Raw genomic sequence first — 25,542 nt, forward strand, 5'->3', positions numbered from 1 at the left:
TAGGAATGAAACATGAGGCCAGGAGATTCCATGTCAACATGGAAACGCAAAAAAAAAAGAAAAAAAAAAAGAATGTGCAAATGTTCACTTTGGCCGGAGTTTTAATTATATATTGCTCTTAAACGGAAGTTACATGTTACGGTTTGCCAGATATCTGAATATACATGGACTAGGCTTCAGTTCAGCAAAACTTTTTTTTAACTTTTTCTCTGAGAATCACTACCTGCCCAAGTCCATACTCAATGCAAGGCTCAGCCAAGTCCAACAATGTAACTGTCCGGCTGTCATCATCCCTTTCAGGGTTGTTGTTTTTTTTTTCTTTTTTTGCTACATGCTCAGCTGGGAAGCCATGTTGTGTCTGTGACTGAAGGAGCTGGCAATCAATCACACCATCTGTTTCAGATTACATACTTCCAAATTTTGATTTGTTGATTGTTTTAGGACAGATCTCTCAGACATCTTTCGGTCTTTGAGCTCCGATTCTTTGCGTTTTGATCTTTTTCCCTCCCTAAACCCCCTCCTTCCTTAACTTGTACACCTTGTTCAGCCTTCCATGTTTCCTCATCAGATTCCCTCCCTCCATAATTACCACTTATTAATTTTAAATGAGAGTCCTGACACGTTGCAGGGTTTTAATACTGCCTGTTAATATGAGAGGTAATTTATGGGGTGTGTGTGGGATGAAGGGATGATGGAATGAATGTCGTCCATCACAGAAATCATTACAGACTGGAAGCTCTTTTACTCTGAGAGAGAGGGAGAGAGAGACAGTGAGAGAGGGAGAGAGTGGGGGCGAAATAGACATTTAGCGACTCCTCGACGTGAGCTGATGGCACACAGGTGAGAGTCAGGTGGCTCTCCGACAAAGACGTTTGGACCAGAAGTTGACGAGAGAGAGAAAAAACGGCACTAATTTAATTTTCCCCGTATATACGGTGAGCGGTGCCAACGCGCTCGAGAGCGATGAGAAAAACCGAGGCGAAATGTATTCCTCCGACTTTTCCCTCTCTTTCTCTCTCTCTCTCTCTCTCCCGCGCGGGCTCCTTCTCGCCTTCTCCACCGCGGTTCCCTTTCTTCTCCTCTCCACTCCTGTCTTTGTGTTGCATGCCCCATTTCAGAGGCTTTTCAGGGGCTGAAGTGGCGCTTGGCTATGCTGAAGTGTCTGCAACTGCTGTGCCTGAGCCTGCAATTTACCAACTGTATGTGTGTGTGTGTGTGCTGTGTGTGTGTGTGTGTGTGTGTGTGCTGAGTGTGTGTGTGTGAATAACGGAGGGGGGAGGTTCGGGGTTGGGAGAGGGGGGTGGTGGTGTGGGTGAATGTGTATGTATGCGTGTGCCCGAGCCTGCAATTCACCAATTTCACCGCTAATTAGCCCACAAAGGCTACCGACGGGGAGGAGCGGTGAGGGGGATGAGGAGGGGAGGGAGGGATACGCGGGAGGTCCAGGGCTTGTGGGTGGGGAGGGAGAAGGGAGGGAGGGAGGGGGCTGGCACAGCTGAGACTCATGGCATGGGACCAGACAGGCAGTTATGTTTTTGTGTGAGTGTGCGTGTGTGTGTGTGTGTGCTATTGGAGAACATATGTGTCTGAGTGTATCTGTAGCAGTGTGTTGGAGCTCGTGTCCCTCTCACTGCGGCCATGGCTGGGTTGGTTGCAGCTGTAGTTCAGCGAGTCTTAACTCCCGTGGCTGGTCCCAGCATGCCCGGCGGTCCCACTACGCCCACTGGCGCAGGCTGTTGGTCTTCTGCCATCCCTGACTCAATATGTGTGTGTGTGTGTGTGTGTGTGTGTGTGTGTGTGTGTGTGTGTAAGAGAGAGAGACAGGAAGCAATGAGAGGGAGAGATTTACATTCCTCTTGCCAATTGTTTTACTCTGAATCAGACTGGGGCCTTCCAGGGAGGCAAGGCTGACTGGCTCCCCGCCCATCAGAGTGATGGAGACTCTCCAGTATCTTCTATTGTCTTTTTTTTTTTTTTTTTTGCTATTCTATATTATTAGTGCTGGTTTTATGCGTAAAAACACATTTAGATCATATGTGTGTGTGTGTGTGTGTGTGTGTGTGTGTGTGTGTGTGTGTGTGTGTGTGTGGTAGATCTAGAAACTATTTCTTCTTTGAACTGTAAGGAAATGATTACCAGATAATAAAAATTGTACTCATGTTTTGAATAATTTTCAAATTAATGTTTTTACATTCTTTATTCTTACGGTTTTAACTTGCTTTTGTTTTTATTATAAATGTTTACTGTAAATGACACTATTTTACAGTAAACTATATATATAGATATATATTTAAAAAAAGCCAAACCTAAACTTTTTATAGTGTTGGTTTTACTTTTATTTTTATTATTTAATTTCCATAAAATTAATTTCCAGTCTTCCTTTCTTCCCCCCCCCTATTAGTTGAGATGTAGACACCAGACAGTCGAATCATGAAACTCAATCAGTGGAAAAAGCCCAGCAGATGACATAAAAGGAAATGAATCTACTGATTTACTACAGATTCTATGTATTTTACTACAAAACCAAAGCTAGAATACATTTTCAAGAGGGAAAGCAAAACTAAAGTATCGATTTTATCATACGAGCATCAATCCGATACTGATACCAACTTCTATCGCTATTGGATAATAACATTGATAATATTGGCATTATCAAAAGTTCTTGTCTAAGAAAGTACTGTGTAACTACTCAGCTAGTGATGTATGTACCCCATCTTTAAATGAACTTTAAATTTTGACATATTCACCACAACATAAGGATTTAAGTCTCAAAAAAGCTTGTTATGTTGCCCTCTGGATGAGAATACTTTAGGTGGTAGCCCGCTAATACGCCAGCTGGACATCAATGCTGTACGAAAAACAAAACAAACCAAAAACAGCAGCTCTTTGGTCGAAGCTGAGCAGTAACACATGTGCACTGGGAGCTGTAAATAATTCATCCTGTTGTCCAGAGGAGGGACATTAATTGAATTTGCCCTCAGCAGTCAGTCATGCCGATTCACCTCCATACCAAAGTTGTGCATTATCATCCATAGATCATTAAAAAAAAGATATTCTCTATAAAGCAACAGTAAAAATCCTTCCTGCAACAAATGGAAAAGAGAATTGAGTCATTTTGTGAAACAAGAGAGGTCGCTGTGGACACGCACAATCATTCCTGAACCTTAGCTTGATTCCTGAGCTTAGCATATAAACTGGACGGCATGCAGCGTTTTATAAACAGCTAAGATTAGATAACATGCTTGACGGAGAGTAGGAGAGATTCTGCTTTCATACTTTTCTGGGAACTCAAGTAAAAACCTAAAGTAGTCTCACGTTTAGCTGCCAAACATGAGACACAGCTAACAAATAGATGCTTGTTTCCCACTTATGAAAGGTAGCTTTTTACACCCAAGACCTTCAGACATTTGAAACAACTGAGAAACTCTTGACTTTGATTTTTCAAAAGCGCTCATTCAGTATGCTGAATGAAGTGTAATACTTCTCTGCTACAACAGCATTTTTGAGATTCCAGAGAGCGAGCATGGACGGAGGAGGTTTCTTGGTTAAAAAATATTTCTCAGATAACCATTTAACACAGCGTGGTAAAGAAGAAAGAAAAAACAAAGAGCTGAGGCCTGTGTGTGAGCAAATGGCTTTCCTGGCCTGCCTCTTCTCTCCACTCGCCGCTGATGGATTAACGCTCTGGACAGGTTTCAGCCCTATTGATCCCACCTGCCACGCTGCTCCCATCAGGCTGCGGTGGGTTTGTTTGTGTGCGGACGGGACAGAAAGCGGGGGGACAATGGGAGGCCTGGTAGAGGTTATCTTGAGCGAAGCCGCAGGTGAATAATTAGCATTTCGCCGTTAGCGTTAGAGGTGCAACGGTGAGTGAGGGGAATCTGAAAATGTAAGTTAAGAGGAAAGCTTGGTGCTAGTTTTTGTGGAGTGAGTGGGAAGCATTTATCTGATTACGAGAGTAAATCTGCTTCTAGGCAACATGAGGAATGTCTTGTTGTTTCAAGCAAGTCTGAGATGTGAATTTAAATTTAATGAGCCTGCTTAGCGTGATGATCGCTTTGTTTTAATTTGAACCGCGGCAGTCGTCATTCAGACAGTGGGCTAGGTTATTTTCTTTGATGTAGAAAGCTTATAGATTACTGGTTGAAATGAATGTCTTCTGACTTAAAGCAGCAATATGTAGCTCTTATGGAAAATGTTTTTTACATATTTGTTAAAAAGATAACTATATTGTGACAGTATAATGTGAGAGAGAATCTGTGAATCTCCATATGATTCTGCTGTCATCAGAACAAATACGCCGCTCCGTCAGAAACAACCAATCAGAGGCAGGAGGAGGGTCTTAACGCTGTCAATCATTCATGTGTACTGACTGCTCATAACTTCCTCCTTTGTCACTGCTACACTGGTTTACCACTATCAAGCTGTCACTGAATGCTAAGGCGAGTTAGCATGGCCACCAATGATGGCAGATAAACATATTTTTCCTAAAGCGGTAAGTTGTGACTTGTCATTTAGTACGTTGATCAGGACATGCACAAGACTCACAGGAGCTGGAATAGATGGTGAGTATTGATCATATTGTTTATCATTTTTAATAAAAAAAATTTCGCTCGATAAATTCCAGTTAATGTTAGGTAAAAAACAAAACTGACATTATTAAAGCAAACGTTATTTTACTAATTTATCCACTGTTTGTTCCACAAGACCATCAAAAAATATAAGTAGATCATACTTATATTCTGAGAGGTGCTTTTTAGACTCTTATCAAAATTTATGTATTCTGTAAAACTGAAACGAAATACTTTCTTCACGTCATGCGTCACGTGATCAACCACCGGACATTACCACTGGCGGAAAAAGAAAACGACATGACGTGGTGAGCATGTTTTCAAATGGCTTATTGGTGAACAAACTTGTGATTTTCATTATGTTTTATTAAATGGAAACACCACAATTGCGAAGATGGGCCGAGGGGGGTTGTCACATTACCGAAATATCGTTTGTGCACATCTGTAATGGAAACGCGAGCTAATGGCTGCTTAAATTTAGCTTCTGTCGAGCTAGAACTGATCAGAAATCTCACTCCAGCCAACACCACAGGCGTTTTTTTGGGATATTTTTGGGAAACCGTTTCGAAGTTGCTCTCCTTTAGACAGAGCCATTTCCTCTGCGCTTCACGAAGACGACCGAGTTTCGTTTGCACAAGTGAAAAACAACGCCGAGGACGGGCCGTGTTTCCGTCAGCCGGTGTTTGGGATTCAGCGGCGGGACTCGTTCCGTGCGGCGGACTATCACCGCGCTCCACGCTGCTCTTATCTAACCAACTGATAAATAACACCGTCTGTCACAACGATAACAAGGTCAACTCAATAGGCTGACCAACAGCAACGTGTCGCCCAAAGCGGCACGCGGTCACATCTGACGCCTGCGCTGACCTCCATGCTAATGAACAAAAACAGAGAGCGGGAGGGAGAGAGAGAAGGAGAAAAGAGCGAGCGAATGAATATGAATGGAAAGCAAATCTATGAGAAACACACACCTCCTTTAAATAACCCCCCCACCCACTCACCACCTCGCTCCCTTCCTCCGCTGCCTTTCCTGGTGCTCCCCCCCCTCCCCCCTCCGCGCTGTTATATTTTATTCTCCAACGCGTGGTGAATTTAATAAATATATGCAAATGTGTGCTGTGGAACATGACGAGTGTAAATCAGGCGAGGATGTTCTTTGAGCGCTGCCGAGATTGAGGCTGAGAGCTGACCCTGGGTTAATCATTTTTCACTTCCCTATCGCATTCAATTCTGCAGCCGCCGTGCGTGTGTGTACATACGTGCCGCTCCGCGGAACGCGGCACGCTTGTGCGTGCGCGCGCGTGTGTTTGCATCTGCAGGCAACAGACAATGCATTTTAAACTTTGTATACATAATTAAGATCATATTTGGTTTCAAATTTATGCAAAAAGAGGAAAAAGAAAAAAAACCCCAGACATTCATACTTTAGGAAAATATTAAATCTGACTCTTGGCATTTCTCAAGTTTGCTATGGATTTATTTCCTTGGAAGTGTATTTGCACATTCGAATTGAAGTGACTGCGGGTCTCTCAAACTGCGCTTTGTTATTCTAAAGGGTTTAATGTAGCCATGAGAGGTCAGGGGATCTAACAGCGTTGAGTGAGCGCTCCCGCGAAGGCCTGTGAAGAAGTGTGCTCCGTCACTGCCACTGAGGCGCACATCCTCACCGCAGGAAACTATCTCAACTTGTAACTCCACTCCCCGACTGCTCCATTACAGGTTTATTTCAATCTTTTGTTTGTTTTGCTACCCTGTGGATAGATTAATCGTTTGAAACAAACAACGCGGGCGCTAGCGCGTTATCCGCAATCTAGAACCAGGTGTGTGGTGTGTAATTACTCATTGTGCTGTGCAAAAACCCCCTTCCCTCTCGCCCCCCCACCAAAAAATTTTCTACACCTCTTCCTGGATGATTCGACTTACCTTTTTCATGTGGAGATTTGTTTGTCTTAGCGCTGAGAAGCTAATCATTTTGTCTTTCAATGCAGGACTTTGCACAGTTGCTCTGAAGAGCTGCAGGAGGGATTAGATGACTGACGTTTTTATGAGATGAAACTAACCACAACTGCTGAGGCGAGACAGCGGTGGAAAAATAGCAAACCTGCAATCAGGAAAATCGTAAGACACAATATATTGAAATAGTATTATTATCAGAAGGTGAGTAGCATCCTGTTGCAAAACCATTTGGTTTAAAGGGACATTAGTATGTTTTCCAACATAGTGTCATTTTATAGCACAATCAAGTAACTATGTTACATTCAGATGCTGTACATGCGGTATAGTCAAATATGAAATTGGGCCTCTGTCTCTTTAAGAAACTCCTACTCTCTCTGAAACTCCACCTTCAGGAAGTCATCACAACACGGCTCCTCTGTTAACCCTTTAAAGTTTTTACCAGTGCTGCACTGAGAAGAAGAACTAATGACAAGTCTCCACTTTAGATTTTTTTTTTTACTTAAATCTTTAAAGTTTGTATGTGAAATAGAGAAGAAAGTCTCTGTTTTACAACACTGTTAGCGCAAACAAGGCCTTGGTAAGCTTTGCCGCAGCCTGACCAGTAGCGTTTACAGTAATGAAAATCCTAATGCGCGCTTTTATCTCTCGGCTTCTACCTCGCTTAGCAAATTGGATCACATTCATTTGAAGCAACCAAATTGGTAACTCAACAAAACGGAACAGAGACGAGCTTGCCCAATAGAAAATGAGTCAAATTAACAAATCCTCTTCATCTTCCTTACAACCGTGTCAACAGATAAAGATTTAACGTTGTGCTTCCCTCGTTCCGGTACCGGTGTGGCTCCAGGGTGATGGAGTGCTTCTGCTGCCGTCGAAAGCTCCGCTCCTCACCGCCACCCGTGTCTCAAAGCGTCCTTGGACGAGAGACGCCGCGATCAGCGGGCGACTGCAGGAAGAGAAAGCGCTGCATAGATGCAGAAACACATGTGGAATAGGAAGAAGAGCAAAGTGATTGACGTTGTGGAGCAAAAGCCTAGGTGAAAAAGAAGATGCATAATGGCTAATAATTTACAATAAAAGTGATGTCTCAACGTCTTGAAACCATTTGATATTTACGTTTCTCTTTCCCAAATGAGGAGTTACTATCTAGTCCGATCTCCCATGTCCCCTTTCACCAGTTGACCCAATTTCTATGGTTTTATGTCAATTTTGTGACACGTCTTATCCAATAGAATTACAATATATTTTATTGTAATTGTTGGTTTAACAAGGTTATTTAATACTGAATATAAAATAACCTTTTTGTTGTAGTAGGCTTAGACTGGTATGAGATTCCTGAGTAAAAAAATGGAGTTTATACAGAGATTTTCTTAAAGCTAATTGTTATTATTCAAAGCAGAACAATAATACTTATTCTCGTTGTTACTAGTATAGTATAACATATTTATTAAACCACTTACAGGAAATGAGGTATATGTCATTTGGTTTTTATTTAATTTCAAAATAAGCAAAAATATAGACACCAACTTAATTAGTAGTCGTTTTCAACATTGTTACGTAGATCATCATATCGTTGAGATTTTTGCTCCTTATCACATCAACTCTATCAACAATAGGTCTACAGAGAAGACTCACAATCATGATTTTCTAAGGTTGTTTAGGTCTGGGGTCAGGAAAAAGGCAGCTAAAATCTCTGCAGACCCCACATAAGCTGGACACAAGCTGTTCAGACTTTCCCAGGATGTTTCTCTGCCGAGTGCTCACACCAGTACTGTGTATTTATTTAGATATTTACAGAAAAATCTTTTGTTTGTGTATTCCTTCCTATATATATTTAAAATGTTTTCATTGAGAGCAAATGCGTCAAACGTCCTGTTTGTGTGCGCAAGCTTGTGGAATAACGCTGACTGACAGTGACGAGATGTTAGCTGGCTGACTTGCTTGTCGATATGCACAGGTAGCTAGCCTGCAAATAAAAACAAGTGCTACATGTAGTTTGTGATATAAAATAATAATAATAAAAGCGGCATGCACAGTGGCGCAGTTGGTAGAACTGTTGCCTTGCAACAAGAAGGTTCTGGGTTCGATTCCCGGCCCCGGTCTTTCTGCATGGAGTTTGCATGTTCTCCCTGTGCATGCGTGGGTTTTCTCCGGGTACTCCGGTTTCCTCCCACAGTCCAAAAACATGACTGTCAGGTTAATTGGCCTCTCCAAATTGTCCCTAGGTGTGAGTGTGTGTGTGAATGGTTGTGTGTCTCTGTGTTGCCCTGCGACAGACTGGCGACCTGTCCAGGGTGACCCCGCCTCTCGCCCAGAACGTTAGCTGGAGATGGGCACCAGCAACCCTCCGGACTCCACTGAGGGACAAGGGTGTTAAGACAATGGATGGATGGATGGATCAGCAGATACCTTCAGCTATTCCCAGATTTAGTTTGAAACACATAAACTCTATCAATCAATCTATCAAATTTTATTTGCCTTGCGCATGCTTCACATCATAAAAACACAAAAACGGAACAATTTGAATCATTACATTTTTCAAAGTGCCGCCATTACACACCAAAAATGTTGGTTAGTGTTTCGTTTATTATGATGCAAATAAGAAATTATATATAATTTCAATATAAATAAATATTTATTGAGATATAAATAAACAATTGCTATACAGCCAATTATCTTCTTCAGAACAAATTGAGGGAAAAGTATTACATACTTGCTTCTAGGTGAGATTTACCTACGTAGCTCGCACATCCAGCACTCATGAATACTCACTTCATTGTTGTGTTCATTATGTTTTTACCTCCCTGAATCCTCTGAGACACGTTTTACCGCTGCAACAAAAGAAGAATGACGACGGCTGTGCTTTATAAGGAAATCGAGAGCTTTTATTGTTTTCATCTGAAATGGCGCGGTAATCTCTCCACGGCCAATAAAACCAGACCCGATAGCCTGGTTAAAGTTTTTAGGAAGGACTCCGACCCGAGCCTTTGGGCTTTTATGACACTCAGCTGCTGAGACATGCAGCCTGTGTCATGCTGCGTTCAGACCGTCCCCTCTTTACAGATTTTCAGCCTCTTCCCTCAGGCCACAGGTAAAAAAAAAAAAGCATCTGCGAGGAAAAAAACAATAAAGATGGAGTCTCTTTTATAGCTGCTGCTATTGTAATGCTTAATAACATGAAGCCATGAGTGTTTTTTTGTCCGTGTTATCGTACATTACACTTTGTTGATGCTGAATGATCACGCTCGGGCGTTTCTGGGTTTGTTTTTCAGTGAATGGAAATGCTGCAAAAAAAAAATAAAACCACCCTCCCTGATTGACATTCAGTGACAAAGATATTGGATGTTACCTACTCAGGGGGACGTTCTGGTTTATAAATTCAGCACTGTTTTGATTTCAACAGCTGGATTAGCAAGTAACCACACTTTTCCAAGAATACTTACTAAAACCATTTACTCCTGTAAGAATCATCTTAAAATGAGATTGTTAATCTAAAAAAATGGATGCATGAAGAGTTTTTGACAGGCTAATTTTACAACCCAAACTGTTTTTCAGTAAAGTGCTTTATTACAGTCAGCTGACGTAGTGCGTAGCAGCAGGTTGGGGAGGGGCAGCACTCCATTCTGCATTCCTTAGTGAAATCTCCAAGAATTGAGATAAGTGCACTGGCATCTCATGGTAAGGAACAGTGTGACAGAAAATGTTTGCAGATGTGAAACCTTAGTTTTTAAGTTGACATACCTTGATGCCAGTAATTGAACAATGCCTTATTAGTAGTAGGGGTGGAACAGTACATGTATTTGTACCAAAAATATCCGGCACATTTCTGCCAGTAGCGAACAAATCCAGCGTTGTTTCATACCTGAAGAGATGCAGAATGTTAAGTCGTGGAACTCAACGCTCGACGTGACGTTCTGTAGCACGACTTCAGAAATTGACACCGAAACAAAACAAAGACAACTCTGGTTATCTCTAAGCTCTTCTTTGTTTTGCTACAATAAGGTTTTTAAGGCAGCTTTAGCGGAGAAAGGAAAAAAAAATCTGGTTTAACAAACCCAGAGGCCAGCGACCGCTGTGAAACGAACTCGTTATCTTGAGAAAAACATCGGGGGGAAAGTACATGCAGAAAACGTCTACTCTCTGTTTCCGTAGTTGACAGAATCATTCACCTCAACAATGTCAAACGGACGGTAGAGATCACTGGTACTGGAGAAAAATCCGCTCAAGTCCAAATCCAGCTAACTGGAGCATTCAGCCAGTCCAAAACACGTCGTACAGTGTAGAAGATGTAACAACACACTAGCTGTGTTTCCAATTGTGTGCAAAACATTGTGGATGCTCCACTAATGACGAAAAAAATAAAGACATTCCCATTAACTGAGAAATGTGAATAAGTTTGTTCACGCTACGCCATGATCCTCCAACTACTTCCTGTCTTCTTCTTCTTTGTGGTTTTGCACCAGCAGCAACTTCCTGTTCCATTTGGTCGTAAAACAAGTTTTTTTTTCGAAGTTGCCGTGTTTCTCCTAAGCAACTTTGTTTCCTAAATGTCAAGTTGCGGTTCAATTCTGTGGTGAGTTGAACTGCAGCTAATGACAGTTTTAATGGTGCATTCAAGTGCATCTCGTACACTGGATTATCAAAACTACTCCAAAGTGGTTTTATTGTTGTATAATCCGTAAACCGACTGTGAGCACTTTTTGTTTTCTGTGATTGAAGACTTGATAAACTGTGATTTACCACTATACCCCTATAATTACTGTGTTACTAACTGCTACTACTTAATAATCATTAATAAAAATTATTCATTGTGACTAACTCACATTTTCTTTACCTCTTTGTTTCCTTTCTATCACTGAGACATCCCCATCCTTCTGTCAGTTCTAGCAGCTCAACCACAGTTCAAAATATTTTTCTCTCCTGTTCTCCTTTCCTATAATATAATATCTTACCACATGTTGCCTCTAAGGAGCTTTTTGTAATGATGATGTTGTGCAAACTAATCCTACTACGACGACTGAAACTCTGTTTATCACGCAGCTCTTTTGGAGCTGATTCTGAGAGCGAGCAGTAAAAACACCTAACTGCAGGTCATCCCATCATCTTCATCGTTTGACATGATTGGATCAACTTGCACTTGATAAATCCTGAATATAGCCCAAATTGTGCAAACTCAAAATTTACTCCGGCACATTAAACATGGTTAATGGCTCTTCTTTAAGGCGAAACTCTTGGTGTAACACTGATCTACGTGAGCCCAACACTGAGCATCTCCGTATCTCGCTTTATCACCTCCAGTAAGCTGAGAGTTTAGAGGCAATTAGCTTCCCTGTGTTAGATTTAGGTTCTTAGCGGCTAATAACTTCTGCTTTTATGAGATAACTCACAAATAATGTTTATTCTTTGTCTTCTTTATAGGGGACTTCTGTTAATTTGTTGAGTGTGCATCCGGTGACAAATGGGAAGTAACCAAAAGTGGCTATCTTACTGATGCAACGACTAACAAAGCCTTCTTAGCATCTCCACATTTTGACCCTGCGATCCAACTGCTGTAAGCAGAATACACTAAACGCAACGACAGCTGCAAATCCACAGGAGACCGTTCATGATTCCTACGTTCTAACAAGGTGAGAAAATGGTCTTCTGTGCTTTAAACGCTGCGACTAAAGAAAAAAACGCACAACTTTTAGCCCATATACACTGAAAAACATGCGTATTTTAACCGACTTTAAGGGATTAATAAAGCTTATTTGTTGCAGCTAATTTTATTAGTCTTGCTTAAGCTATAATTCTGATTTGAATAATTCTGAAGTCAAAGTTATATCTTGGCCACCTCTGGAAAAATGCAGGTCCATTTTTGTCATTTGGACTAAAATTGTTGAGTCTAAAAAAAATCAAGTAAATAAAGTAGTCAGATTTTTTTTCACTAAAAAAGGGGTATTATTCCAAAACTTAATAAGGATTTTTTTTTTGTTGTGTTACACGTAAAGCAACAATTTTTCAAAATGTTCTATGCTTGGTTGAAAACATTTACTCAGTAATAAAAATAGGACTTAGGGTCACTTTCTTTCAAAAATCTTGCTAATACTTAGCCAACTTTAATAAATGAAATAAAAGCTGATTTGTGTGCAGCAAAGTCGGCTTTTCTGTAAAAGTCTCTGGATAAACGAAGCTTCACTAATCGCTACAGTTTGGTTAAAAAAAGATACTTTGTGTCATATTTAGCATTTTTCATTGCAAAAAAATTGTGTCAGCAATAATTGTACCTTGATTAAAAATAGAAAGTTTAGTAAACAAATTTGCGTCATTCTTGAACTGCAGTTGGGGGCCGATAAATCCCAGGTCCACGAATGTCCTTTGGACACACCTGGGATAGAGTCATCGTCTTCAATCAAGACGTAAATGGATGACCCAATAAATAAATTCATACACATAGTCTTTTTTTTTTTGTCTAGTTGCAGCACCCTAAAATATTTTATCACACCACCACTGTTTAATGTTTTTCAACCGATTTAATCAGAAATGGTTTAAAATGTTCTGCTGGCTCTTTGCTGTTGCTGTCATTGTATTTTATCAATGTCTGAGGATTTCAACCTTGATCCTTAAATGTATTTTTTTTTAATCTAAAACTGATTCAAACTGGGTGTTATTGGGACAAGAATTAGCTGACTCTAATTTTAAGCAGACCTACTCATTGCCCACTCAAGGCTCTTTTCATCAAAAATTATTAAAAGTGCTAAAATAGCGCTAATAATTAACATTATAGTAATACAGCAGTAGTGTTTTGTTTCAGAGGAAAAAAAACAAGAAGTTGACAATTTACACTTACATTTTTGCTGTAAACTTTTATTTTACTACCATTATATCATGAAAACATTGAGCTTTATGCAAAGTTTTATGACTCAGAGGAAGTGGCCAGAGTACGTTGCTAGTTAGAGTTTCTAACTTTGTCCTTTGTCTTACGTCTGGAGCTTTTGCAAGTCATGTTTTAAAAGCGGTCGCGATGAGAGCAGGGGAGGAATAAAAAGGTTAAAGCTTTAATTAGACACCTCTTCCATAATCTCAAATGTTCTCTTGCTCTAAAGGAAATCAGAGCTGGACTCTTTAAAGGAATATTCATACATTCAATCTGCTCAAGTGTTTGTCTGGAAAAATATTAATATACCTCAGAAGCTGTAGGTATTAATTAAAAGAGTTGTTGCTTTTGTGTGTGTCTGTAATCTATTAGTTACAAAAAGTCTAAACAGATTCATTTCCATGCAGTAAATGTACATTATGATGTGATGGAAAGTATATTTAGCGGATAGAAGTGAAAATAATCTTTGAATGTTCAGTAAATAACGTCTACTTAATGAGAACTTCATATAAAATATATACACAGTATCTCACAATTTTCACATAAGTTTTGGTAAATTATTAACTTTTGATTAAATGTCTGGATAATTATTTTCAGTACAGATACGATCTACGCATCATCAATAATAATAGTGATTTAAAACAAAACTTTATATTGATTATTACTGAAGCATATATCTTGTACTTTTAATGTGTTTGTTGTTGTCGCGTCACCGTTTTCTTTCTTTGTTTAATATATTCTAAAAGTTTTTCCAGCAGAGATGATGTTTATTTTTCATCGCCGTACAATCATACGCTTCTCAAGAGCCACCATAGTTGTTTTAAAATATTCGACTGCTGGAAATTTTGTGTCTAAATGTGAAAACTTTCGAAACACAGAAATGTCCATGTTGTTTCTCAAAAATTTCTGCAATTAATCTCAAAATTTGTGACGTTTGGACGTTTCGAACTCAGAAGTTTCCCAGGTTTTTTGTCGTTTTTTTCTATCAAATCTTTGACTTTTCAAATGAAATTTCCAGGTTTTTTCTAGCAAAGTTTTTTTGTTTTGTTTTTGAAGCTCAAAAATTCCCAATTTTTTTCTAGAAAATTTCAGAGTTTTTTTTTTCTTTTCTATCTACAGCAGCCCTAACACGCCGTGGCAGAACTGCACCTTTCTACTCAGTGTGAGTTTATGCCACAAGCAGCGACTACATATGAATGTAAAGCTTTTGTACCACATCTTTACAAGGGGTGCTGCAAATGATAAAAATCCTTCAGGTGGAATTTGAGGTGTGAAAAGACGGGTTTTGTTAGCTGCGCTCGAGTGTCAGCGTAGTTTCTGTCGGGAGCAGAGATCACTTTGTGATTTGCTGCTGATAAATTCCTTCGTTTGCTTTTCAAAGCAGAAGAATGCGTCTCCTAATCAAGCAGAGCCTCCATGTTCTGAGGTCTTGGCCCTTTTTGCTTAGCTCTTTTTTTTAGGCTTTAAAAGTTTTTGCTGAGTTACAGAAAGGAGCAAATTTTGGGGGTAAAAATTCCTCCGAACATAAACTTAAATGACAACCTAAATGTTTGTTTTCTTGAGGATGAAACTTTATCAGTGACATTTGAAATCCATACATTATATCATGGTTTGACATACTGAATTTTCTATTCAGTATATCCAATCAGTGCAACATACAGGATTATGTTGCAAAACGTGTTATTTGCTTTGAGGGCTGGATGTGTGAGTTCATAATTGCGCAGTTTGAAATTTCAAAACTAAATTTGCTTAATGGAAATACGGCAATTTAGAAAAAAATTGTTTTCTGATAAAACGTTTTACTGCTGGGATGAGAAGGGTTATTTTAGTCGTATCGAAATTGTTTGTTTTTTTTTCGCAAAAGTGCAACGGAAACAGTTTTTTCCTGCATCACACGAGTCACATGATCAACAACCAGGAAGAAGAGAACAGGAAGATATTTTTTAATGACTTATCTCATGAGCAAACTTATTCACATGGGATTTTAATCAAGTTTCTAGTTCTAAACACAGCAGTTACAAAATGTCACCATTAGCTTTGCTCACCTTTGACATGGAAACGCAGCGTCTGTGTTGTCCTGTTGCACAGTAACAAGCGCATTAGCTAGTTGGTCCAATTTTTTTTATTCTATGAAGAATGATCACACTTTTCTGAATCCATTTGAATCCATATTACAAAAAAGTATAACATACAGTAAACCTGTCATAGAATTTCAAACCCTACCATAAGTGGAGTGTACCAATGCTATGCTAGCTATTTAAATATTTTAGTTTTCTTGTCAATAGTTCTTTATATACTCACAAGTGTAAGAGTAAAAAATAATTGTTTTCATATTTTCCCAAATATTTCTAAATACTGTTAGCAAGGCAACTTTGGTTTAAGCTAGATAGCATGGTATTAACCTTCAATGGAGGCTTGACGATTGATGCGTTCACTGACTAAAGTAAGTCAGAAGCCTCAAATCAGACACTTTGTTCAGAGTTGTTTCTTTAAGCTGTAAGTTGATTATAGCACAATCTTTATGTGTGAACTGTATTTGTCACCAGGCTATGGAGAACAGCCGTCACGTCACAGTAAAACTGACTGTTGTTTTTTTCCTCCTTATCTGCTTAAAGGATTCCCACTACCTAAAACTTAAAAGAAAATAAATACCGCAAATACATTTAGATTTAAATTATTGGGAAGGATGGATCAATCTTTTCATCATTTCTGATGTAAAAATGATGATTGTCTTTTTCATTATCAGTTATCTTTACAAATATATCCAGTGAAAAACAAACTTTGTATATTGATATATTTGGTAGTTTCTTACTGTTACATGTTAATTTGTGCCAGCCGCACAAACCGATGACATTTTTAAATTAATTCATTTACATTGTTGGAGATTCCAGGGAACCATGAATGTGGAGTAAGGAGCTGTTTTGTCTAGCAACGATGCTTTGAAGGGACTTAGAAGAAAGCTGCTCTTGTGGGTGAAAGGTCAAATGTGATGTTTTCATGTGCGCTACATTATTTATTCAATAAATAGCATTCAGAAATATTGTCAATCTAGAGAATTCACTGTTAGATCACTAGTTCACAATTTAATCATTTGTGTTCAAAGCAACAAAAAAAAGGATCAAAACATGGACAATAAAATGGTGGCTCCCCAAATCTAATTACTAACCTTTGACCAGACATGGAGACCACTGTGACTTACTGACTTCACATGGCATCTTTAATGAACTTAGTTTTATTTTTAAAATAATATAATGAACTTTGATGTTACAGACAAGAGAAGACGAGCTGTGCATCGTAACCTCTGACCTCTCATACAGTGACCAGCGACCTGGTAGAGACGGGCTCTGTTAGGTTCAAAGTGTACAAGTAAAAACAGCAGCAGGGTGACGCTACTAAAGATACGCTCTCTCAATAAAAGGAGCAACATTGTCAGTGCAACCTGAAGAAACATGATTAGATGGATTTATTTTAAATTGTTTAAAATTTCAACTTTAGCTCCTTATGACCATTATTTAGTAATATTTTTCTGTATGTTTTTTGTGATCATTTAATGAATCTATACTTACTTATGCTAACAATACAAGTTTATCTAAGTAAATTAGTGTTATAATAAGCACGGCGAGACAAAAATCTATTCAGAAACTTATTTAACTCCAATTTCTGTTACGCTGGATTTTAAGACGCACGACTTTCTGAAGGCCCAAATAAGACAAAGGGTCATTTCTGTTATTACATAATTTATTGTGAACTTTGACCTGCTGACGAAGTTTAGCACAAGAGCCTAGCAATACCTGTTAGCGCTTTTCTCTGGTGTCTGATTTCTCCATGACACATTTTTATTAGTAAAGCTGTTCATTGGCTCGGTGTGTAAATCTTTTCTGTCACGTTTATTGTAGTGATGCCGTTTGTTTTCCTCGGCCTGAGACTAATCCTCGCCCTCCTTGAGGCGAGTGTGTCACCTGTGAAAACACTCCAGGAAATCCTCCGGAGCCCTCGTGCATGGGCTCGCTCCCGGCGCCTCCGCTCCTCTCCGGCATTGATTGGCGGATTCGTCGCCACGGGCTTCTTCGCTCCGCTCTTTTCAAACGATTGCGCTTTTTACTCACTATCTGAGCGCTCTCCGCAGCCCCGCTCGCCCTCACCCGTCCTCACCCCTTCCCCCCCACACCACCAGTAGCCCCTAGCCCAGGGCCTGTTGCCAAGGCAACCGGCATCTAATTTCTGAAGTGTCAGTTTGCATTATTGTCTTCACGCTTTCCAGCAATAACCTCTCTCCTCTTTCTCTCTCTGGCCTGTTTGTCTGTCGCTTCTGTGCAAACACACACCGATACTCATACATGCAGCACACACACACACACGCACACACACTTTCTCTCTCCCTGCTTGTTCTGTGCTTCCTCTATGGCCTCTTGCACTTTATCCTTTAGATATTTTTTTTTTCAGAGCCGTCTCCTTGAATTCCTTCTCTTTCACACACACAATGCAACCCAAACAAAACATCATGCATAGAGTATGTGCTGCGACTGCTGAAGAAAACCCACACCAAACATTACGCTAGCTCTGAGTCTGAACAAATCCAGAAAAAGAACACCTGGAAAGCGACGCGCCGCCACTGCATGTGTGCATACAATGCAATAATAATAATAGAAATGTGTTCAGGTGGGAGGTAAGAATGGATTACAATAAACAAACAGCAAAAAAGACTGGTAATGTTGATATCAGACTGCAATGTGTGTGTGTAGATATTTTAAAAAATCACAGTTACACAATTATTTAATATTTTGTGAAAATTAATCGCTGTTTGATGTCACTAAAAAAATAAGTTAAGCAAAAATATAATTTGAAACCTCAGTACTGGTGAAGAACAGAAATTGGCTTCTTGGTTAAGTCTGGCTCAGACTTACTGAAGATGAGATGAGACCCTATGTTGATACTCATCAGCTTAGCAAAGCCCATCAATTCTTACAAGCTACGGCAGCTTTCAGTTGTCATGTGAATTTTAAGTTGACTTTTAAAATGTTGCGAAAAAAAACAAAACAAAAAGAAAAACAATGCAAGTTAGGCATGTCTCCATCTGCTGGAATCAACCAGGACATGTAAAGCATCATTTCCTCAGATGTTAATGTTACGTAGTCCTGCAACAAACAGGAAGCAGAGGTCGTTTATCATGGTTGGCTCTTTTCCAGAAAAGCCAAAAAGCACCTCAAGCGAGTGTCAAACTTTTTGGCAGTTGTTTCGAATTTCGGCATTTCCATCAACGCCATACTTCAAAATTTACACACCCACTAAAACAAAACGGGAATCACCTCAATAATACGGCTTTTTGAAGCTTTATTTGGAATCTCTAAACACGACATAGTGTGCAGCCTCCTCTTCCACAGAAACAAAACTCTGCACCTGTTTCATTATATTCAGTCAGTAAAGGAGAAAAAAAAGAGGTGAACTTCCAATTTTTGGTTTGAAAAAAAAAAAAAAGTCAGGTAAAAAAAAAAAATAACTGCACTGAAAGAAAGAGGAGCTCAGGTGGGTGCTTGAAGACAGTGAGGTGATACCACAAAGTGAGCAGCGGACTCATAAAACAGTTATGTTAAGTGGAGCGTTTTTGAAGGTCTTGAGTACTACCTGTGATCACATTCTTATTAGAAACTGAGAACATTGTGAAGTGTCTCTAGTCGCCTCAGTCTGAGGATGTGCGTGAATGTGTGAGAGTGCTGATGTCGGAGAAGGGAAAAAAATATATAAAAAATACAGATTGCCTGTCTCGATGGCGGCAGCAGACAGCCGCAGAAAGACAAGGCAGGAGTGGGAACATATTTTAAATCACTACAACGTGTTGGAGGAGACTATGGGGAATGAATTTGCTGTTTTGGCAGCTGAGGCAGCCAAAGTCTTAGGCGGTGAACTTTATTGTTCAGTTAATCCGGCTGCTAAGGAGAACCAAGATGGTGCAAATATTAGCTATAGTCACCTTGTAGCACCAAGGACATAGCACATTTATCTGAGTCTAAGACCGAGCATAGAGTTTAAGTGTTATTAGAGACCTTACTAAAAATTTTATGACATGCCAAGCCATCGACAAATGAACAAGGAGGCAAAATAAAATACAAATGAGCAAATTTCTGTTCTAGCACAGTTTACTGCTTTAAAACTGAAACGTTATGCACGTATTCATAAAAAAAATTACATTTATAAAAATACATATGTCAGCATAGAGAAAAAGCATCCAATTCAAAGTTCAGTGCTATTGGTAACAGCAGGGCTGCAACTAACGATTATTTTCATAATCAATTAATCTATCAACTAATCTGATGATTAATTTATGAACCGTGTAAAAGAAATAGCACATTCTACAGATATTTTATTTAACTACTACTGGTACTACTTCTTATACATTATTAGAAATACATTAAAAGATGCAAATAATAATACTACCCTTAGTCAATCTGAACAGGGCGAAGCTAAAATTAGGCCCCTTGATAAGTTTTGGCTAAAACAAATCTACAGACAAAGGTGTTTTAAATGAAAACGTAAATATATTTTTGTACAGTTGTGGCTTAAATGGATTACTAAATTAGTAACCCAATTAATCTTTGGGCTGATTAATCCCAACGATAGAATACATTTTATGCAAACCTGACTCACAAGCGACATCCACAAACAACAGCAAAGGATGATCTGAAGAGATGCTGGGAAAGATTACTTTTGTGTGCAAGTTGTACAATAACAAGTCAGCCTATCAGTGGAGCTATTCAAGTCTAAAATAGCATCTCGGCACTGAACATGTTGCAGCAGTGCAGACGTCCACAATGTTAATGTCTTTGTCCAGAGTCCACGTTTCTAAAGAAGTTCCATGAATGATCAGGGATTGTTGAAACACTTGAATGCTGAATGAATATAATAGCACTTTGCACCAATCTGATGGTTGAATAACCTAAATAACATATTAAAAATAAATGTATTTGTTGTTGAGCCTATGTGGCTTTTTATTCCATAATTCATCAGTAAAAATGTTTTTTGATTTGAAAATGTATTTTGTCACTATTAATTACTTGCAGACGCTGCAATTAACTCAATTAAACATTTTAAGCCCTATTACTAAAAAAAATAATGTTTTTTATGTCCGTTAGGATTGCATAAGTTTATATTTTGTGAAAAGAGAAAAAACTCAGATCTAGTGCATGAAATGCCTCTGTTTTCGCTCAGACGTGTCATTACAGCTATTTGCTTTGCAAATGAGATGGAACAGAGAGCAGGTGCAACCCAAGTGCAAAATTTCCATCACCATCAGAACGATGTTAGGAGTTGTGACTCAATGCATCTTATATTGTAGTTTTTTAAACCTGGGATAAAGTTGACCCAGGCAGAAGGGTGATAAGAACGACAGCAGTGAACTTCTCCTACGTTGTTGCGTTTATGTGGTTGAAACGTGTCATTTTCTTGGGGTGATGATAGTTTTTTTTGTTTGTTTTTTGTTTTAGTTTATTATTCAATGGTTCAATAGTTATTCACTATCAACTGCATACCCATTTACAGCACAAAGAAGGGGTGGACAATAGAGAAAAAACAAACCAAACTTTACTATTATTTTTAGCACCAACAAAGAAAAAAAAAGCTACGAAGCCTATCTGGTGACATGGGAGCAAAAATAATTGTAAAAAACTCGTGACCACAACTTAATAACTGATGGGGATTTACTTAATTATAACAACTCGTGGCCACGTATTGAATAACTTCTGGCCACAAGTTGGGGTTTTTGTTTCTTTTTTTCCACGTCACCAGATGGGCTTTGTAAAAAAAATACAGTATTGAAAAAGCTTTGTTATCAAGGACAAAAATATTACGTTTTATGAAGGATATCTCAGACATATTTTTTAACACATGATAAGACCTTTATTTGCAACAAAATGTGTGTTAGCATAACTTTTCGAAGGCTATAGAAATATTCAAGGATTTCAGCTGTATTCAAATATCATCTCTTCAGCGGCTTACAGACGCTTCACTGTGAGATTTGCTTTGGAGTTCTTCGGGGCGTCGGAGCTCAGCAGTGCTTGTTGTTGAGTTTTGTCAAAGAAACTAGATGTGCCGTATCTTTTTTTTTTTTTCCCCCTCTCTTGATGTGATACCAGTTATCTCTGTTTGGACTTGTGAGAGGAGGCCTGTATTATAAACTGGGACTCCAAGGCAACATTAATCTCTCTAAACAGATGTCTGGATATAAATATGCAGAATGCTCTTCTGGTATGGAGAGCGCGTCTCGATGTATGTAAACAGTCAGTGAGGGGAAGAGAAATATGAACAGAGAAATCTACAAACCTCAAAGCCACTGACTGGTTGGGTGGTGACAATTTCAGTTTGATGAGTTACGCCGAGGAATATGGCATGCAGATGAAACAGGAGAAGTACTCACCATAGAGAGGCATAAAATCAGGTTTTACTGGTAAGTTTTTAGCGTTACTATATTTGTTGTGTGGCTGTGGGAAGTAAAGTGCATTTTTACAACTTATTGCATAATATTGGGTCAACAGACAGAGCAATGTCTGTAGAAATGAACATGTTTTTTGCTCTTTGATTTATAATTTTTCACGCATCTTGGAGTACTTGACTGTAATAAGACAATAGCTGCATTTCCATTGACTATATAATTGCTCAATTTTAAAAATAAATTAGCATAATGGAAATGGGAAGTTTTTCAGCAAAAAGCTTTGGTGCAAGGATGAGGTGGTTTTTTTGGCCATGTCGAAATTGATTTATTTTGCAAATAAAACACTTGTTTCAATGTTGATGCTTTTTTCGAGTCACATGATCAACAACCAGATGTTGCACCTGGCGCAAAACCATGAATTAGAGGACAGAAAGTAGTTAGAGGATTGTGGAACGACATGATTTTTAGCGACTTGTCGTGTGAACGTGTGATTTTAATCTCGTTTCTTATTTAATGGAAACACTGCAATTGTGAAATTGTGTTTTTTCGATACCAGTGGAGAATTGATGAAGTTTTGCTCACATTTATAACAGAAATGCAGCTACTGCTAAAGAATAAAGGATTTTTCTTTTGTTTTTTGACACTCAAAGGATAAATATAATTTAAGTCCATAATCTAAATTGTACATTGACACAATAAAATGCTCTTAAATGCCTAATTTCTGACTATGTATTGGAATGTGGAATATGGGTGTTCTTAATAAATGTTGACTTTTTTTCCTATCATTTATACCTACAACCTAAATTATTCAAACCCTTGACAGAAGTCATCTTTTTATTTGACCAACACTTTTGTTCTGAGAACTGTGAATAATATTAAGATGACAGTATTTTTTTAATTAATGTAAGTAAAAGGATTTTTTTCCCCCCAACATAGTTGTTTACCTTTTCACAAATGCTCGCCTTTTTTTGAAAAAGAAATGCACTTATTGCTTAAATGAAAATAATTTATCTAAATCTGTGAGAGATATTAATAATTCTGTAATTAACTTTGTTTCTCTTGAATTCTTCAGGTTTACACTTGGCAATAGTTTTCATGATCCTTGGTTGTGTTCAGGTTCTCTTGTGTTTCTATTTACCTTAGTGTCGCTCCATGTTGGTTCTTTCATCGGTGTTGAGTTTCGGGGTTGTTTTCTTGTTCTTTGCGTCGCACTTCAGACTCATCTTGGTATTAATTCCAGTTTTGGTTGGTTATGTCCAATCTGTTTCTCCTGTCCCTGTTATTTTACATTTCTGATTTTCTCTCTGCTCTGCATTCACTGATTAAACTCACCTTGTGTCTCTGACACAATGCCATCTCCACAGTTTTTAATCTCCTTGGTTTCCGTCGCTCTTGTTGGATTCTTAAATTCTACCTGTCGAATGTTGTTGAGAGGATTTCCCGAAGGCAGAGTTTCAGAAAGAGCAGGAGCTTCTTAAAGGGACGGAGGCCTGATTTCAAGGCGTAAATTATGAAGCCAAATTTATTTTAAGTCATATTTGATATGTAAAGCATTTTTATAACAACTGAAGTTGACGTTCAGCCACCATAAGTGACTGATTGTGCTACAAAATGCCTGGAAAATACATCATACTGCCCTCTTTAAATTTTACATTTTCATAAAACCTTACAAAATTTAAAATAATCTGAAAACATGTTTTCATCTCCAACGCACTCCTACATAACCATGTACTCGTTGCTCTGTGTCATTTCTAACAGGAATAAACTGATATCCAATCATATTTGGTCAATAATTTGTGGAAAACGCGAATCGCCCAAAGTTTGAGTCCATTCAGTCTCTCGTATTTCCACACCTTTTTACCTTCACATCACTGAACAATCTGAGCATTACCACACTGAACTCCGGGTTTGAAGAGAGGGGCTCATCGTCGACGTCGCCCCTGTCCAAGCCATCAAGTCCACAGTGCAGGGCTCAGCCGTAAGAGGCCTCCCAGGACCTGGAAGGTTAATATTTGAAGGAGCGATGGCTCATAAATATGAGCAAAGGGACTTTTAATTAAATAAGCACTTCTTAAATATCCTCCTGAGCCCGCTGCTTTTGTTTAAAGATGAGTGATCGACTGCTATCTCTCCGGGCAGGACCATTAGTTTCGCCACTCCCCGCCATACTCCAGCCGTCCCCACTGTCTCTCTATTTTTCCAGATCTGTCAACATCTCTCCTCCCTTTCTCTCTCAATTCCCCTTCCTGCTCTCATACCTCTCGCTCTCCTTCCATGCCCACCCCTTCTTTCCAACCCCCTCCGTCCTTTTGCGTGAGCCTGCTGTCAGCTCCCTTTTCCCTTTTCTGTTTTCATCAGTCCACGTCCCTGAGCCTCTCTCAGGAGGCCCATATTTCTCCGAGCTCGTGACAAGGTAATGAGGCCATGCTAAATCCTGCCACGCCCTGGAGCTACATCAGAAGGTGGTGGGGGGAGGCAGGTCGTTTCCCGCCTGGCCTGGCCCGGGCCCTGCCCTGCCTGCCTGCCCGGCTGAATGTCTGCTTCGGCTTTAGCATCTGTCAGCACCTGCTCTGCGCGGAAAACTTTTCTTTTTTAATCTTCAAAACTATGAAAAGTAACACCAAAAAAAACTTGAGAAAGTTCTCATAATGAAATAACTTTTTTTTTTTATTTTATTCCTCTCTCTCTTTCGTTCCCTTCTTCCTCCAGAGCTGTAGTGCAGCAGCAGCCTGCCACGGTCTGCTGATTTCTAGCTGGAAGATGGGGATCGGCAGGGGAGCTCAGTCTGGCTGTGGGCAGCTGAGCCACACACACATACACACACACACACACACACACACGTACACACAAAGAAGCAGGTATGCAAGGCCGCTGTAGGTGTAAATGTGTCTTAACACTTGTACCGTGTCATTCTTTACATTTTTTATCCGAGCGGGTTATCCTTGTGCTTGCATGAAAGACGGAAATCTTCCTATAACGGCATAAACTACATCTATAGGCAGCAGGAGATGGAGTTCCTTGTTTGTTTGTGTGTTTGTATTGTTCCGCTATTCATTGAAGCTTCCCATGTTTGACCATGACATTCTTCCTTAAAAGAGTATCGAGAATCTGTGAAGTTTCTTAATATTTGTAGCCTTGCGGTACAAGACGAGCATACATTATTTCACACCATCGTTTAATGAAAAACAGGGAAAATCCTACAAATGTTAATGATACACTTAGAAAAAACACAATAAATGAATATATATTCATGTTATTTGGGGGAGATATTGGAGGGTTTACAGTGAAGCAAATACTGTTGCTGTAACTTTTTATATCATTGTTGGTTCAACATTGTAATTTAGACATTGAGGTGACATTTTAGTGATACAAATGTATCATTAAAATACATTTGTAATAATTGTTACATTTGTATCACATTGAAAGAATATTTGCATTTGAAACATGTTTTGTACAAATTAATTTAGCAAAAACAGATGTTTTGGGTTATTCCTTCTTTTAAACAGTCAGCATAGTTAAACAGAGCAACAGCACTAGCAAAACACTTTTAAAATTAAGATTATGTTAATTTATACAACTACTAGGGTGTTGGGGGGGTTAAATCCCTTTAAAATGCAGATCAATCAAATTTTATTTGTATAGCAACAAGGCATCTCAAAGTGCTTTACATCATAAAAACACAAGGTCATAGAGCACACAGTCAACAACATTACGTTTTGCACATCAGATTGTTGATA

The 25,542-nt window shown here is 39.1% G+C and overlaps 1 long non-coding RNA gene across 1 annotated transcript in view; it reads left to right on the top strand.

Annotated features, from left to right (window-relative positions):
• The first annotated feature begins 2,436 nt into the window (after positions 1–2,436).
• The window catches only part of LOC103473281 (uncharacterized), a 28,944-nt gene continuing 5,838 nt past the window's right edge, over positions 2,437–25,542 (top strand). The window contains exons 1-4 of the long non-coding RNA XR_534993.3: positions 2,437–4,879; positions 6,127–6,290; positions 6,560–6,689; positions 11,946–12,154. This is a non-coding gene — a long non-coding RNA (uncharacterized LOC103473281). The remainder of the gene's footprint in view (positions 4,880–6,126; positions 6,291–6,559; positions 6,690–11,945; positions 12,155–25,542) is intronic.

Source organism: Poecilia reticulata, chromosome 12 (genome assembly GCF_904066995.2).
Source record: "Poecilia reticulata chromosome 12, P_reticulata-male-v2, whole genome shotgun sequence".
Classification (NCBI taxonomy): Eukaryota; Metazoa; Chordata; class Actinopteri; order Cyprinodontiformes; family Poeciliidae; genus Poecilia; species Poecilia reticulata.